Source organism: Planococcus citri, chromosome 5 (assembly GCF_950023065.1).
Source record: "Planococcus citri chromosome 5, ihPlaCitr1.1, whole genome shotgun sequence".
NCBI lineage: Eukaryota > Metazoa > Arthropoda > Insecta > Hemiptera > Pseudococcidae > Planococcus > Planococcus citri.
In genome coordinates, this window is record NC_088681.1 from 61,954,959 (window position 1) to 61,970,291 (window position 15,333).

At 32.7% G+C, this 15,333-nt stretch overlaps 1 protein-coding gene and 1 long non-coding RNA gene across 2 annotated transcripts in view; one reads left to right on the forward strand and one right to left on the reverse strand.

The window, feature by feature from the left end:
- LOC135848027 (uncharacterized) overlaps positions 1-15,333 on the forward strand; it is a 623,146-nt gene that overhangs the window by 259,474 nt on the left and 348,339 nt on the right. The gene's annotated exons all lie outside the window — the stretch shown is intronic.
- On the reverse strand, positions 6,613-9,065 carry LOC135847966 (uncharacterized). The gene is made up of 2 exons (XR_010559285.1): positions 8,537-9,065; positions 6,613-6,843 (listed from the first exon to the last, which is right to left on the reverse strand). It is a non-coding gene; the product is annotated as an uncharacterized LOC135847966 (long non-coding RNA).

A 15,333-nucleotide genomic window follows, 5' to 3' on the forward strand; every position in this document is an offset into this window, starting at 1 on the left:
AAAAACATTAAGTTTTTGGTAAATAGCCAGTAAATTTTGATAATGTTGTGTTTTTTTTTGGTGAATTAATAGTAATTTTTAGTAAATAAAATGATTAGTTATTTTTGGTGAATTACTCGTAATTAAAGTTGGTCGAAAATTTTGGTAAATTGCTTAGGTAATTTTTGTTTTGGTAAATTAATGGCGTAATTTTTATTGGTAAATTGGTATTCCAATTGGTAAATTTTCGTAAATTGCTGGGGTTATTTTTGGTAAATTGGTAAAAACCTTTGGCAGTAAATTACTGAGGTTATTTTAAAAAGTCGGTAAAAATTCGGTAAAAAATTGGTAAATTAGTGATGAAATGTCTGGTAAATTACTGAGGTGAATGTTGGTAAATTGCTGGGGTAATTTTTGCTAAATTGGAAAATTGGTAAATTAGTGGGTAATGTCTGGTAAATTACGGAGGTAAATGTTGATAAATTGCTGGGGTGAGTTTTGGTAAATTCGTAAATATTGGTAAATTGGTAAATGTTGGTAAATTGGTAAATTTTGGTAAATTGATAAATTTTGGTAAATTGGTAAATTTCAGTAAATCGGTAAATTTTGGTAAATCGGTAAATTTCGGTAAATTGGTAAATTTTAGTAACTTGGTAAATTTTGGTAAATTGGTAAATTTTGGTCAATTGGTAAATTTTGGTAAATTGCTAAATTTCGGTAAATTGGTAAATTTTGGTAAATCCGTAAATTTAGGTAAATTGGTAAATTTCAGTATTTGTTTTGTAAATTACACGCCTCAAATTGTTTATAAAACCAATTGTTTAATTGTTTGTTTATTTTCCTGTATAACAGAGCAAAGTCGGTTAATCTTGCCTACTGCGCAAGATGTTTTGTACTTGTATTTTTGCCGCACATTCCAGCGCACGGATTTTGGCATGTTTTCCCGATGCAGGCTTTGTCTTGTGGGCATTCCGAATTGAAAATGCATTCAAACCTGCACGTTAAAGGAGAATCTAGCTGATTTTTCTTGCAAAAGCATATTGCGCGGTTGTCTTTTTGTTTACATTCGCTGTTTGGACCGCATGGTGAAGGAATGCACACATTCGTCACTGAAGCAAAGAAAATTATTTTTTATCATGAAAATTGCAGAAACCGATAGTGTCCGAAATTATAGGGCAGTTGACAGAACCTGTTTTACTGTCCTTGAGACTTGGAAACGCCCAGTTAGCGAAACCACCAGTGCTTGCAAATCCATAATACTTGATTGGCCTGGGCTCCGTATTCAAAGACATGAAAGTGGGACTTGCATTCTTTCCAACTTGAATTGATGCTCCATCTTGTGCAATTCGAATCCAGAATGGACGCCATTCGTCCGGCAATAATATATCTTCTTCGTGGTGTTTGCTTCCCGGTTCATCTAGTTCAGAGGTTTTGATTGCTGAAATTGTATTCGTATGACTACCTAAAATTAATTTGAAAATTTTCTCATCCTTTTTCACAGTTTCATTTGTTGGAGAAAAAATAATGTGAGCGTCTTGATCAGTTTTCACCATGAATTCAAGGAAAATTGCGCCATTTTTTTTCATTTCTTCGATCGGATAAAATGTGTAAGTGTCATCGTAGGTTGTTAGAGTTCTATACTGGGAAACATCTGCAAAAAAATCGAAATAAAAGGTTTTTTATGCTAAATTGAAATGATTTGCAATTTTGGCGTTGAGAAGTTTTTTTCTTTTTCGTTCTTTGATGAGGAAGGATGGGTTACAATTTGTACCTACTCTTTTTCTTATCATGTTTGAATTCACTACTTTACTAAGCAATCGTATTATGACTTAACCCATATTACCTACCTATGTAATTCCTCTCAAAGCACAGAAACGCATAGTTAATGGAATTGTTATCACTGGCGAATCTATAGTGCTCGATCAACCGAGGCTCTGTTCTCGAAGACATAAACGGAATGCTGCCTTTCTTTCCAACTTCAATCAATGTTCCATCTGAGGTGATTCGAATCCAAAATTGACGCCATTCTTCAGATGAAACCATGTTCTTTTCATAGTGTGTATGTGATGTATTTTTATCTGAAGCTTGAGTTGTTCGTATCTCCGAAATGGCATTGTCCTTGCCACCACTTATAACTACTTCAAAACCTTTGTGATCACTGTTTGCAATTAGATTTGTTGAAGAAAATATAATATGAACACCGCGTTCAGCTTTTACGTTGAATCTTAAGAAAAATCCTCCCTCATTTTTTATGTCTTCAACTGGATAAAATATATAGGAGCCGTTGTTGGTTGTTAAATGTCTGCACTTTGAAAAATCTGCAAAAAAAGAAAATAATTGCCAATAAGGTAAGTATGCTGTTACACGGAAAAAAAAAAGTATAGATAATTTTTACTATTTCATACAGTAACCGGATCCCATTCAAAAATATTGTGATTTTTACTATGAGAATAGTAAATTTTACTATCAGATTAGTAAATTTTACTTTGAGAGTAATAAATGTTTACCTAATTCTAGATAAAATGTATTTTTTGGCTGAGTAAAAATCACTATTATTTTTGAATGGGATCCGGTTACTATACTGAAATAGTAATTTTTATTAATTTTTTTTTCCGTGTAGGTATGATGCGGATGTGTCAAAAAAAAAATTAAATATTGTTAACTTTGTATGGTGAAGTGTTTGTGCATTTTTGGTGCGTTTCTGTGTAGTCATACCACCACCACTTATATTGATTTCTTTGATAAAGTAAAAGATGCGGTTCATCAATTTGTCTCCTTTTCATGTAAAATCTCATGTCAAAATTTTCTCTGATGAAATACAGCATGTTTCTTTCATTCCCCTATACTCTCATAACCGGTAATATCTATCAGATCGTATGTGCGAATCGTGACGTGACAGATGAGACGTGCTTATCCTAACAGATGAAAATTTGATGCGAAGCATTGAAAAATCAGATTATAATCAGCTTATTTGAAACACTTTTTTTGAAAAATGTTTGCTCGAGGTGTAATTTCGTTTTTATTTTGTAAAATCTATTTATTAAAATGGTTGGCAATTTTCTCATAATTAGTGTTCGTTTTAATGAGATAACTCCAACAGGATATCCTCTGATTTTAGTCTATCGTTCAAAATCAGTTAGGTATACCGGATGGACATTTTTTATCAATTCGGTCAATTCGGAAAGTGGATAACCAATTCCACGAATAATCGCGAAATCGTATTGCGAACATCCTGACCGTTAGTTTTTGCTGCTTGTATGAGTGTGTTTGCGTTTTTTAAAATCATTCCCCATGTTCCCTTTGCTATACTTATATCAATTTGTTTTTCCGGTAAACATGAAATCGTGAAATTATATTGTCGACAAATTGATAATAAAATATTTTAAAACGACTGCATGTTTTATAAAAAAAAAATATATATATTTTAGTTGTACCAGTTGTGTGTCAGCTTTGGACATTTTTTCCTTGCTTATTTTCATGTTTTGATCAAGACGAATAGGCAAAAGTTGAGCAAGTCTTTCAAAAAAGGTGTCATGGGCTCTCAAAATGACGCAATTCAATTTTTTACTAAAAATTTGTACCTAACGCGGTTGAAATTTATAAATTTGGTCCAAATCCAGTTTAGCGTTTTTTATGCTACGTATTTTTTTGGAAAAAATTTCAATCGAAATTAAAAATATTGAAAAAATTGATTTTATGAATTTTTTAAGGTTTTTTATCCATGGGTATAATATATATATTTTTTTTCTTCAAAAAACTGCTGTACATTTTGTGTAGTGAAACATGTGCAGTCTCTCGATCACCCCCCCCCCCCTAAAGTTGCGATTTGAGGTTTCGACCATCCTTGATCCACTGAATTCGAAATTCAATGCCACTTTTAGCCCTCTATCGAGCGCTTGAAGATTGACGGATCGTAAAAATTGCAAATTCTTATCAACTTTATAAATTATACTAATCCACTGTTGTATTTTTCTTTGTTTCAGGTAAGTGAGATTTTTAAGTGTGTGAAAGTATAACCACTTACGTACATAGTAACATAAGTAAGTAAATCATTTTACTTATAATTTTATGAAGCAATATCTTGATAAGTACCTAACCGATGGAATGTTATCAGAGGTCATTTTCGAGTCAGTTTGAAGCCTGTAGAAAATTATGGGTTTTCTCTAGAGCTCTAGAAATAGGTACTTCAAAATGGCCTGTAATGAACTTTTTGCAGCTGAAAATTTGATCTCATAGGTTCTTGGCAACCCTGTTTTAAAAAGAGGCTCTGAATCTACTAAACAATGTTTGCAATTGACTCGATATGTGGACTTTGAGTGGTTGATGAAGATTTGAGCTATGGGTCCATCCTTTTTAAACCAGGTTGTGGGTATTAAAGTGTGAAAATTACGCATGCGACTCAATTTTTATCTCTTATAGAGTTGAAGTTCAAATCATTCATCAATGAAACGGTTAATATTAGAGAGCATGATAAAACTATGATAACCGTAAAAAGGTTGATCAGATCTTAATTGGGCACTTAAACTGTAAATTCGGAAATATGAAAGTTACCTATTCCATTGCCACTGCTATTTATTTCATCTCCTCTGCTAGTTGTGTCATTTTCACCGTTGATTCCACACAGGATAATAATAATCACTAAGCAAACACCGACCGCGTTAATCTGTGAAAGCATTTTGTACGGTATGTACTAATACCGATTTTTATTACCAACAACTGACACTTGCTCACTTCAGTCTTGTGTAACTGCGAATGGCGAATATTTTTATGGTACCTGTTTATAAAAAAAAATACTCATTAGTTGCCATATTGCAACATGTACGAGTATAATAATTCAGATAATTCGTCTAATCATTTGTGTGATAAGGAAAACACAGGATATACTCGTATAGTACTGACTTTGACGTAAGCCCGAAATTATATTTTTTTAAATAAAGTAATGGGTATATGTGACCATCCGCGATAAAACCGACCATCCGTCGCAAAAAAATCGAAAATTTTTTTTCGCGAATTTTTGTTCCCTAAACCATTTGAGGCCCAAAAATAGGCAAAAAAAAGTTTTCGATTTTTTGCGACGGATGGTCGGTTTTATCGCGGACGGTCACATATATTTTTATTTGTTTTCCTGTTTCACCACGTCATTTATGGGTTCTCAAAAAAGGTAATTTTTGAAAAAAAAAGTCGTGCTTTGAAATAATGGTCCATTTCCAAAAGACAGTTTTTTAAATCCTACGTTGACTTAGGCCCTTGCTATCGAAAATTCAAGATCAATTTTTTGGTTCATCTGAGTGATTGGAAGACCGAAAATCGCTTACTTTTGAGTAAGTTTGTGTTTTGGAAAGTTTTCTTCGAAAATCGTACGAAACTGGGTTTCATTTGTTGGAGAAAAAATAATATGAGCGTCTTGATCAACTTTCACCATGAATTCCAAAAACAATCCTTCATCATTTTTTATATCTTCGATCGAATAAAGTGTGTAAGCGTCATCGTAGGTAGTTGAAGTTCTGTACTGGGAAAGATCTGCAAAAAATGTATACAAAAAATGGTTAGCTACATACATTGTTGCAATTTTGCGGCACGTCAGATTTTCTTGTGACTCTTAAAACTTTTTTCAACAGACCATATTTTCCACAAAATTCACACTTTTTTTCGGAATAAAAATTGTACAGGGCACAAGAGACGGTAAATTACTTTTTAAAATAAAAATTTCAAAAATTCAAACTGTCCAACTCTCGCGTTGTCAAAGTCTCACGTTTTGGCTAAAAATTGCTAATAAGTTTCGCCATTTCGTCAAAAATTTCTAAAATGTCATGCTTTGTGCTAACTATAAGTATATAAAATTGTCATAGTCTCGCGTTCAGCCAAAAATAAACCTAAAGTTTTAATCGTTTGTTTAAAAATTCCATAAAGTCTCGTTTCTCGCGCTCAAAATTATTGATTTTATTTAAAAAGTTCCAAAAAATTGGACTTGACCCCCTAAAATTGCTAAAAAGTCTTGCTTTTTTGCCAAAAGGTTGCAGAATAATCTCTCTTTTTTTCCAATAATTATTTTTAAAAAGCTAAAGCAATTCTAGTACCCTGGAGTGAAGACGCGACTTGTGCCTGAAGATTCAAAATCACTTGAAAGCAGTTTCAATTGATACAAAAACATGAAAAATCGAAATACAAGATGTGAATTTCAATAATTGTGTTTGAAAATTTGTTAAACATTAAAAGATCAATTTCGGTAGCTCTAAATTTGGATACAAAATGGTGGGAGACGTGCCCTTCCAATGAACCATATTTTGGATCTGGATAAATCGATGTTGAAACGTTGAAAAATGTAGAAAAATGATAAATAGAAAAACAGGAGAAGAACTTATTGAGAATAGATCTGAAATTTTTAACTTTTAATTTCGGTAGGTCAAAGTGTCCGTGGTCTGTGGTTTGTTAGTCAGGTACGCTGAGAAAATTTAAAAATTTTCGACCGAAAAAGTATTAGTTCCCGAATTTCAGTGAACCCAAAGTATACCTACTCAAGATATTGTGATCATTTTTATTAACTAATCATTCCAAATGCCGAATTTGTGGCCGGGTTGGTGCTGAGCCAATACCTACCGATGCGATATGGTCACATAATAATTAGTACAAAAATACTTTTATACTTCATTTTATTACTAATAACAATGCGGAATAATGTTCGAAAATCAAACATGATAGAGGTAGAAATCATAGTGAAATTAAATTACGAGTATTTCTCACTTCTGTGAATTTATGGATTTGTCCGGACTCATAGGATGGAAGCGAAACGATTTGGTTTGAAGTCTGAAGTTCATTTGTTCGGGTGCCAATTATTTTGTTATCCCAGGAATACTAGTAATTTAGCTGTATAAAAATATAAATACGAAACGTAAATAGGTATAATGTAAAAATACCAGTTGTAAACAAATTACTTAGTATGCATATGGATCACTATAAAACAAATAAAATTACTCTTAAGGTGAGTTGGGGTAATTGAGAATGAGTCGGTTTATGTTAATAAGCAGAGCTCGGATATTCTTTCCTAAAAAAAAAAAAAAACAAATATGCGCTTAGATATTCCCTGAAAAAATGCCAAAATATGCCCTAAAACGTGAAAATATTCCCTAACGATATGGGTGTTGTTTCACAGGGAAAATCAATTCCTAGACGATTTTACCAATATTGTGGTTCAATACCAAAAATTTACGAACAAAACTGCAAACAGAGCGTTTCATTTCATTATTAAGTAAGTTGAGAATCAACAAGATCTAAAAAATGAAAAGCACAACTATCGCCAACAAAAAAAAAAAAAAAAAAAAAAAAAAAAACAGAATTGTCAACAAAAAATCTACTTACTTGGTAATTTTAATGAAAAAATTCATGATATCGAAATATCGCCATGCAATGATCACTCAGCAGCTCATCGGTAGTGCCAAGTGCCTATCAAATATATTTTTTTGCGTAACATTTACTATAGAAAGTCCTACTTTCTTGTCAAAATTGCAAAAAAGTCCTGTTTTTTGTCCAAAATCATGATTTTTGTCAAAATAATTTTTAAAAAGTCTTGGTTTTTTTGCAAGATTTTAGAAAATACTGATTTTTTAAGGATTTTGAAGAAGTGCTGATTTTTGCCAAAAATTAGAAAAAGTTTCCATTTTCTAACCAGAGATTTTTTTTTTTAAAAAAACTGATTATTTGCCAAAAATTAAAAAAAGTCCTAACTTTTGTCGAATTTTCGAAAAATTTCAGATTTTTTGCCATAAATTTTGGAGCCTTGGTCTTTTTACCATAGTCAAGAAAGTTTGGATTGTTTTTTAGGATCTCGAAGAAGTTATGATTTTTGCCAGAAATAAAAACTCTCGATTTCTTAGGCAGAGTATGAAAAAGTCCTGATTTTAGCCAGAAATACAAAAAAGTCTCGATTTTGTGACCACAGATCCTATAAAGTCTTGATTCTTGGCCAAAGTTCCAGATTTTTGTCAGAAATTCAAAAAAGTTTTGATTTTTTCAGCATTTTAAAGAAATCATGATTTTTGTCAGGATGTGTTTACTCACCTGTCTGTTGGCTAAAAACTAAATTGGGGGGGGGGCTTGGATCCATGATAGGGGAGAACGCTCAGCAGAGTCGCGAAGGGACATCTCAGATTCGTGTTTAGCACAATATGAAAATCGACTAACACCTATACCAAAATTATTCAGCTTTCTACCTCACGTCTTTTCCCAATGGAATGCTAATTTTCCTGGACTATCCCCATTTTGTGGTAAATAACACGTACTTATATTCACCAGTAATGAATTGCCCTCCAAATCAGATACAGTGATTCTGAGGTTCTTTCTGACCATTTTATCAACGCATAGCACAAGTGCGTCTGTCAACACAAGGTGATGACCTGAGCGCCTCATTGTCTTTCAACTTTGTGGCCTTTTTACCGACCAAAGACCACCACTTATGTAACTTTTTTGTGATTTGGCCAACTGGGCAGAATAACTGGTTTCTCAAATATGGAAACTTAGGTAACCTCCCAAGGGTTAACAATTTCATTGAAATGCAACGTACCTTGTATTTTGTCGTTCGGAAAGATAACCCACTCAGCATAACCGTCAGCACGATAATGACCAGAGTAACCAGCCATACCTAAAGTACTTGATTGGCCTAGGCGTTGTTTTTAAAACCATAAAGGCAGGTTCTCTATTTTTTCCAACTTCAATTGATGATCCGTCTGCTGTGATTCTAATCCAGAATCTACGCCATTCTGTGTGCGATATGATATTTTTCTCATAATGAGTAATCTGTGGGTTATAAGAACTACTTGTGTATGTGTAGATCCCCGAGTAATCTGTCAAGCTATCCATGTTATTTAAGAATATTTTAATCTCAATATTCGATTGATCATTTGTAAAAACGATATCAGCACGGATTGATTTTACGCCGAATTTTAAAAATATTCCATCATCATTTTTCATATCTGCGATTGGATAAAAAGTGTAAATGGAATTGCGCCCTATTAGAGTTCTATTCCAGAGATGATCTGCAGAAAATTAAAATAAAGAACAAATGTAGGTATGTAGGTAATACAGAAGCAAAATAGTCCACAAATACTTTTCATCGCACCACGGTGCCATACTAGTCTTTACTTAGTTAATTTAAATAGAAAGTGTATCAGTAAGTACCACAATGTTTCAAGGGAGATTTTATTAATTTGAAAAAACTTACTCAAAAAAATTCGATCCAATCTCTGTATTGATAATTTCTCAATGTTTAAAAAGTTGTTGGTTTGTTGAATTACGCGAATGGATGTCAACTTCTCAATGTTTAAAAAATAGTTTGAAATGCATAATTATCGATACGTTCTACATACAAGCAGGTAATTAATTACCTACAAACAAAATGTTCAAGAAATAAAATCTAAACTTGATACCTATTATCAATGATTTTTGCTAGAAACTCAATAAACCAGAAAATATATTTATGTAGTGTACTAGAAAATACCATCTGTATAGTTTCAGTGTTAATAAATTTAGTTAAACAATCAATGTAGGTAAATGATGAATATCATTGTAGAGTAATCAAAGAACATCCCATCTTTGCAATTTTTGGTTGGAAATTTTAATAAATAAGTAAGAATCCTAATAACATTACTGTTTGTGTTTTATATTTCACTGACAAGCTGTGTAGTGCTGGTAAATAAATCCTAACCGGTATTTTGTGTCATTTGTCCCACTGAAAACGGTGTGGTACTGATACACTTTATTTATAAGTTACATAATTATTGAAGGGCTCAGTTCCAAACTGACTTAAGGGTCATTCCACGTCAATTGGACCAAGAAGTGGTAGGTGGGTTCGGCGATTTTTTTGAAATTTTTCCTGTGGAAAGACCTTCCGAAGGGATGACCAATGGCGCAAATCGCAGCCCTCTAGCCCATTTTTAACGGCAGCCAGGGGGTGTCAAAGTTTTCAGTGAACCTAAAGTATCATCCATTTCAGCAGTGGATTACTCGATAACCGCGATACCTACCAAAATGGAACTTCTTCCCATAGTTAGAGGTTTTGAAAGGCTTTTTGGTGATATCATAAAAATCAGTGTTGCCACTTTTTTTCGTGCAAAAAATTAGCTCAAAAAGTTTCAAAACGTAGTTTTCATATCGTTCTGACTCTCAAAAATTCTGAAAAAAATATATTATGGACAACTGTTTATGCTGAACAACATATTGAAAAATTGGGATGGTAACTTGTCGCAAAGTCGGTTTAAAAAAATTTAAAGTTTGCGAAAAAATACGAGTTTTAGATTTAAAACATGAAAAAGAGTTTTGATTGGTAAAGTTGAGCCATTTGACCCCTATTTTTACGTATCCGTTGAAGAAGTTGAAAATATATCTTTACTCGATAAAATAAACTCATCACAAAAAAAACAAAATTCTAAAAAATTCAAAAAATAAACAAATTTTAATTTTTTTGCTGTGAGTGTGATTTTCATAAACTTTTTCATGAAATACGTCAGAAAGAGGTCAAAATAAGACAACTGAATAAATTTAAACTTTTTTTGATGTTTGGAGTTGAAAATTGAATTTTTTCGAATTTTGATTTTTTGTGATGAGTTCATTTTATTGAGTGAAAGGGGGTTTTTGCGACAAGTTACCATCCCAATTTTTCAATATGCTGTTCATCATGAACAGTTGTCCATAATATATTTTTTTCAGAATTTTTGAGAGTCAGAACGATATGAAAACTACGTTTTGAAACTTTTTGAGCTAATTTTTTGCACGAAAAAAAGTGGCAACACTGATTTTTATGATATCACCAAAAAGCCTTTCAAAACCTCTAACTATGGGAAGAAGTTCCATTTTGGTAGGTATCGCGGTTATCGAGTAATCCACTGCTGAAATGGATGATACTTTAGGTTCACTGAAAACTTTGACACCCCCTGGCTGCCGTTAAAAATGGGCTAGAGGGCTGCGATTTGCGCCAATGGTCATCCCTTCGGAAGGTCTTTCCACAGGAAAAATTTCAAAAAAATCGCCGAACCCACCTACCACTTCTTGGTCCAATTGACGTGGAATGACCTTTAAGTCCATTTTTTCGATTTCGAGAAAAACGTAAATATCTACCTACCTAACTGTTTTCATCGCTCTTCCGCTTCAATAATACATATATGATGTGATTATATGGTTGTGAAGCTTGATTTTTCTGCCATAAAGTACCGTATTTGTTTTTTTTATTCGCGTTTCGCGTATTTTCAGCTCCACAGCGTACCAAAGAGTGAGAAAAAGCGGACTTAAGTCACTTTGGAATTGTATGACGTTGAAAATTTTGAAAAAAAAACGAAAAATGCAGTTTTTTTTTTTGAAAAAATACACGAAATGTCGACTCGATACATTTCTGAAAAAATTTCATACAAAGCACCTTCGAATTTTGTCTATTATAAAAAAAATTAATGAGTAAATTTGAAAAAAAAATATCAAAAATCTTGAAATTTTAATTTTAGGTAATCATGTTTTGAATAGGTAATGATTACAAAACCTATGTAAAAGGATAAGTAAAATTTTATCCAATAAGCGATTACGAAAACCATCGAGAACCCTTGAGTACCTTAGAGTCAAACCCAGAATTCTCCAAATTTTTCAAAAATGAGGTTATGATCGTTTTGGGTACAGTTAGTAGGTACGCATCGATTGCCATTCTCCGTTTTTACCTATCTGACACAATGACGCAGTCAGGGGGGTCCAAAGTACTGGGTCAGAGTCAAATTCCGAAAAAATGTCCAAAATTTTCAAAAATGAGATTATGGTCGTTTTGGGTACAGTTAGTAGGTACGCATCAATTGCCATTCAATAATTTACTGAACTGCTCACATTAAAAAAAAATTATTACTTCTCAAAACATGATATTTCAAGAGCTTTTACCCTCACTTTGTTCGGGCCTTTTTGCTTAATTTCTAAAAAAAAAAATCGTTCGAAAACTGAAATTCTGAAGCATAAATAATGAATCTCGTCCTATGTATAAAAAAGCATTGTTCTTTTACATATCAAAATCATACTTTTCAAAAGCTTTTGCCCTCGCTACGCTCGGGCTAATTGTTTTTTCTCTCATCATGAAAAAAATTGGACCTTTCTCCAACAACCAAACCCCCCTCCCTTCCAGATATGCTCTGGCTACGCCACTGTACCTTAATGCCTATCCGGTCGTACTAAGTTTTAAAAAAATATAATTTTTGTTTAGATTTTAGTTTAATTTATTTTAATATATATAATTTAATTTAATTTTAATTTTAAATATAATAATATTTTATTAATACATAATATTAATTTTTTATTTAAAATTTTACAAATAAATTACCCAAACATATGAAAATGTGATGCGAAGCATTGAAAAATGCGATTATACTCGTAATCACTAATCAGCTTATTTGAAGAACTTTTTTGAAAAGTGTTTACTCCAGCTGTTATTTCGTATTTAGTTTGCAAAATAATTAAAATTTGCAACATAAAAATATTTTAAAAATCGTTGATAATTTTCTCATAATGGTGTTCGTTTTGATGTGACAGTGCCAACAGGATATCATTCGATTTTAATTGATCGTTTAAAATCAGTCATACCGGGTGTGCATTTTTTTATCAATGCGGTCACTTCGGAAAGTAGCCAACTCACGAATAATCGTGAAGTCGTGTTGCGAAAATTTCAAAATCATTATCTACTACATATGTTACCTTTGCTATCAATTTGCTTTTCCGGCAAACATGAAATCTTGAAATTATATTGTCGACAAATTGATGATAAAATATTCTAAAGCGATTGCATGTTTTATAAAAAAAAATTATATTCGAGTTGTACCTGTTGTGTGTCAGCTGTGGTGGACATTTTTTCTTGCTTTTGTCATCTTTTTATCAAGAGATAGTAGGAAAATTGAGCGAGTCTTTTAGAAAGGGTGTCATGTCATGAGCTCTCAAAATTGACGCTATTCGATTTTTTACTAGAAATGATACAGCGTGGTTAAAATTTACAAATCTGATTCAAATTTAGTTAAGCGTTGTTTAGGTATTTTATTATGTTGTGGAAAAAATTTCGATCAAAATTGACCACAGGCGAGAAAAATTTTGAAAATCATTTTGTGAATTTTCAAAGGTCTTTTATTTGTATAGTTTTTTTTCTTCTTCAAAAAACACGTACCTGCCTATGTATTTTGTGTAGTGATACATGTACAGTTCCTCGGTCACCCCTCCCTCTAAAGTTGCGATTTGAGGTTTTGCAAATCCCTGACTCATTGAATTCACAATTCAATACCACTTTTTATGTAGCAGATGCAAAAAAAATTCAAGAAAAAAGAGTATAAACAGTTTGATCGAGATGAAAATTTTTTCAAAAAAAAAATCAAATCTAAACAATTGATCAGAAAATTTGAAATTTTTCCTGCGTCTTATTTAGATCAATTGGCCATGCTTTTTCTCTATACATACTCTATTAAAATTCGAAAAGAATTGAAAAAACGACCCACCCTTATACGAGTAGGTATCTACCTACTTATATTCACGAGTACAATTTTGTAATGTATTGTGTCAGTCGGAAAATTTTATCACGATGGTTTTGAAACACAAGGATCAAAGTCTACTATGTAGTTAGATAGTTAGATAATTTGAAAATCCCAGCCGAGGATTAATTGGCCGTTCTTGACCGAGTGCTGTTTTCCCAATGATCTGAACCATGAGATTGATGCTAGCGCTATTGTGAGAGGTACTGGAGTTCTAAGCGAACGAAAGGGTTTAAGCTAGTGGATGTGTGAACTGAGTGAAATCATGACAAACGTCGGATATCGAAAAGTAACGTCAAAACCTTCTTGAATACTACTACATAGAATAGACCACAGACATTATTAAGAAAAAACCCCCGCTTATGATTTACCTGTAGCCAAATATTGTCGTAGGTGCATTATTGTACTGTAAATGTGAAATTCTGACGCTTACCTATTTCATTGTCACCGCTGCCGATTTCCTCTTCATTGTTACTCAATTCATTTTCATTGGTGCTTAATTCATATTTACTGTCGATTCCATGGACAACATTAGTAATCAATAAATAAACACCAAGTATTTTAAACTGCGAAAGCATTTTGTATAAATACAGATTTCAACACTGTCACTTTCTCGCTTCAGTTTTGTTCTAGCGAAACTGCATTATGGTGAACATTATTGCCCTCTATTTATACGTGTAGACAGCACCAGGAATAGTAGTAAGGGCAATCATTTAGATGAGACATTATCATTTGTATGATAAGGAAATTTATAGGACATACTCGTACCACCAGTGACGAGAACTTAAATTTATTTTTATGATGAGATCATAATACATATCAATCTCTATTTCCCCACATCTGGTTTCAATGTTTCCAAAATTTCCCAAGTTTTCGAGTATGCGGTCTTTGTTGCGATAGTTAAGGTTGGGCCAGGGAGTGATTTTTCTTTACGTTTTGAAGGTCTGGGATCACGATTCGCTCAATTAACAAGTTGATCTGTTTTCAAACGAATTGTTTGCGTATAAATTTATTAATTTTCCAGTGAATTGTTCGTCAGAGTATCAATTCATTCAAGGAAATAATTCATGAACGAACTGATTAATTCTTTGAAAGAACGATTCGCTTATGAATAGATTTACTTAGTTTTAGCGAATTATTCGCCAACGAATTGATTAAGTGATTAATTTATGAATCAATTCGCTCGTGAACGAGTCATTAATACGAATAAATTCGTTCAAGAATGATTCGCCGAAAATTATTCAATTCGTTCGCGCTAATGATTTTCTAAAAACTAACTAAATGAATGGATTCGTTGGCGAACGAGTCACGTATACGAATCAATTCGTTCGCGAATGATTCACCAACAATTAATTATTTTGTTCGCGAACGATTCACCTAGAAATCAATCAATTTGTTCAATCGCCAAACGTTTGCGAAGGACTCGATTCGATTCGCTTCGCTTGAATACAGATCAGTTCCTATACAATGGTTTCGCAAAAAGTGAATTAAGTCGTTCGTAAAAAATTCTTCATTTGACGAAAAGTCGGTCTTTTCACGCATAATGCGTGACTGTTTTTTTTTTTTTTTTTTACCAGAGCATGAAATTTTCAGGAACAGTTTCCACAAAAAATTCAGCCGATCAATATAAAAATAGGAATGTGCTGCTGCAGATATTCAAATTTTTTGAGATTGTCCGAAAATTGCATAAATTGACAAATAAATCAAATGACTGGCATCATTTAGGAAAACCGCATTTCTGGTCACATTTGAATTTCAACCATAATTGGATGAGGTTCAATTTTGGATATTGAAGGGAGCAAAAGGAAACATTTTTCGAGGGACTGAATTT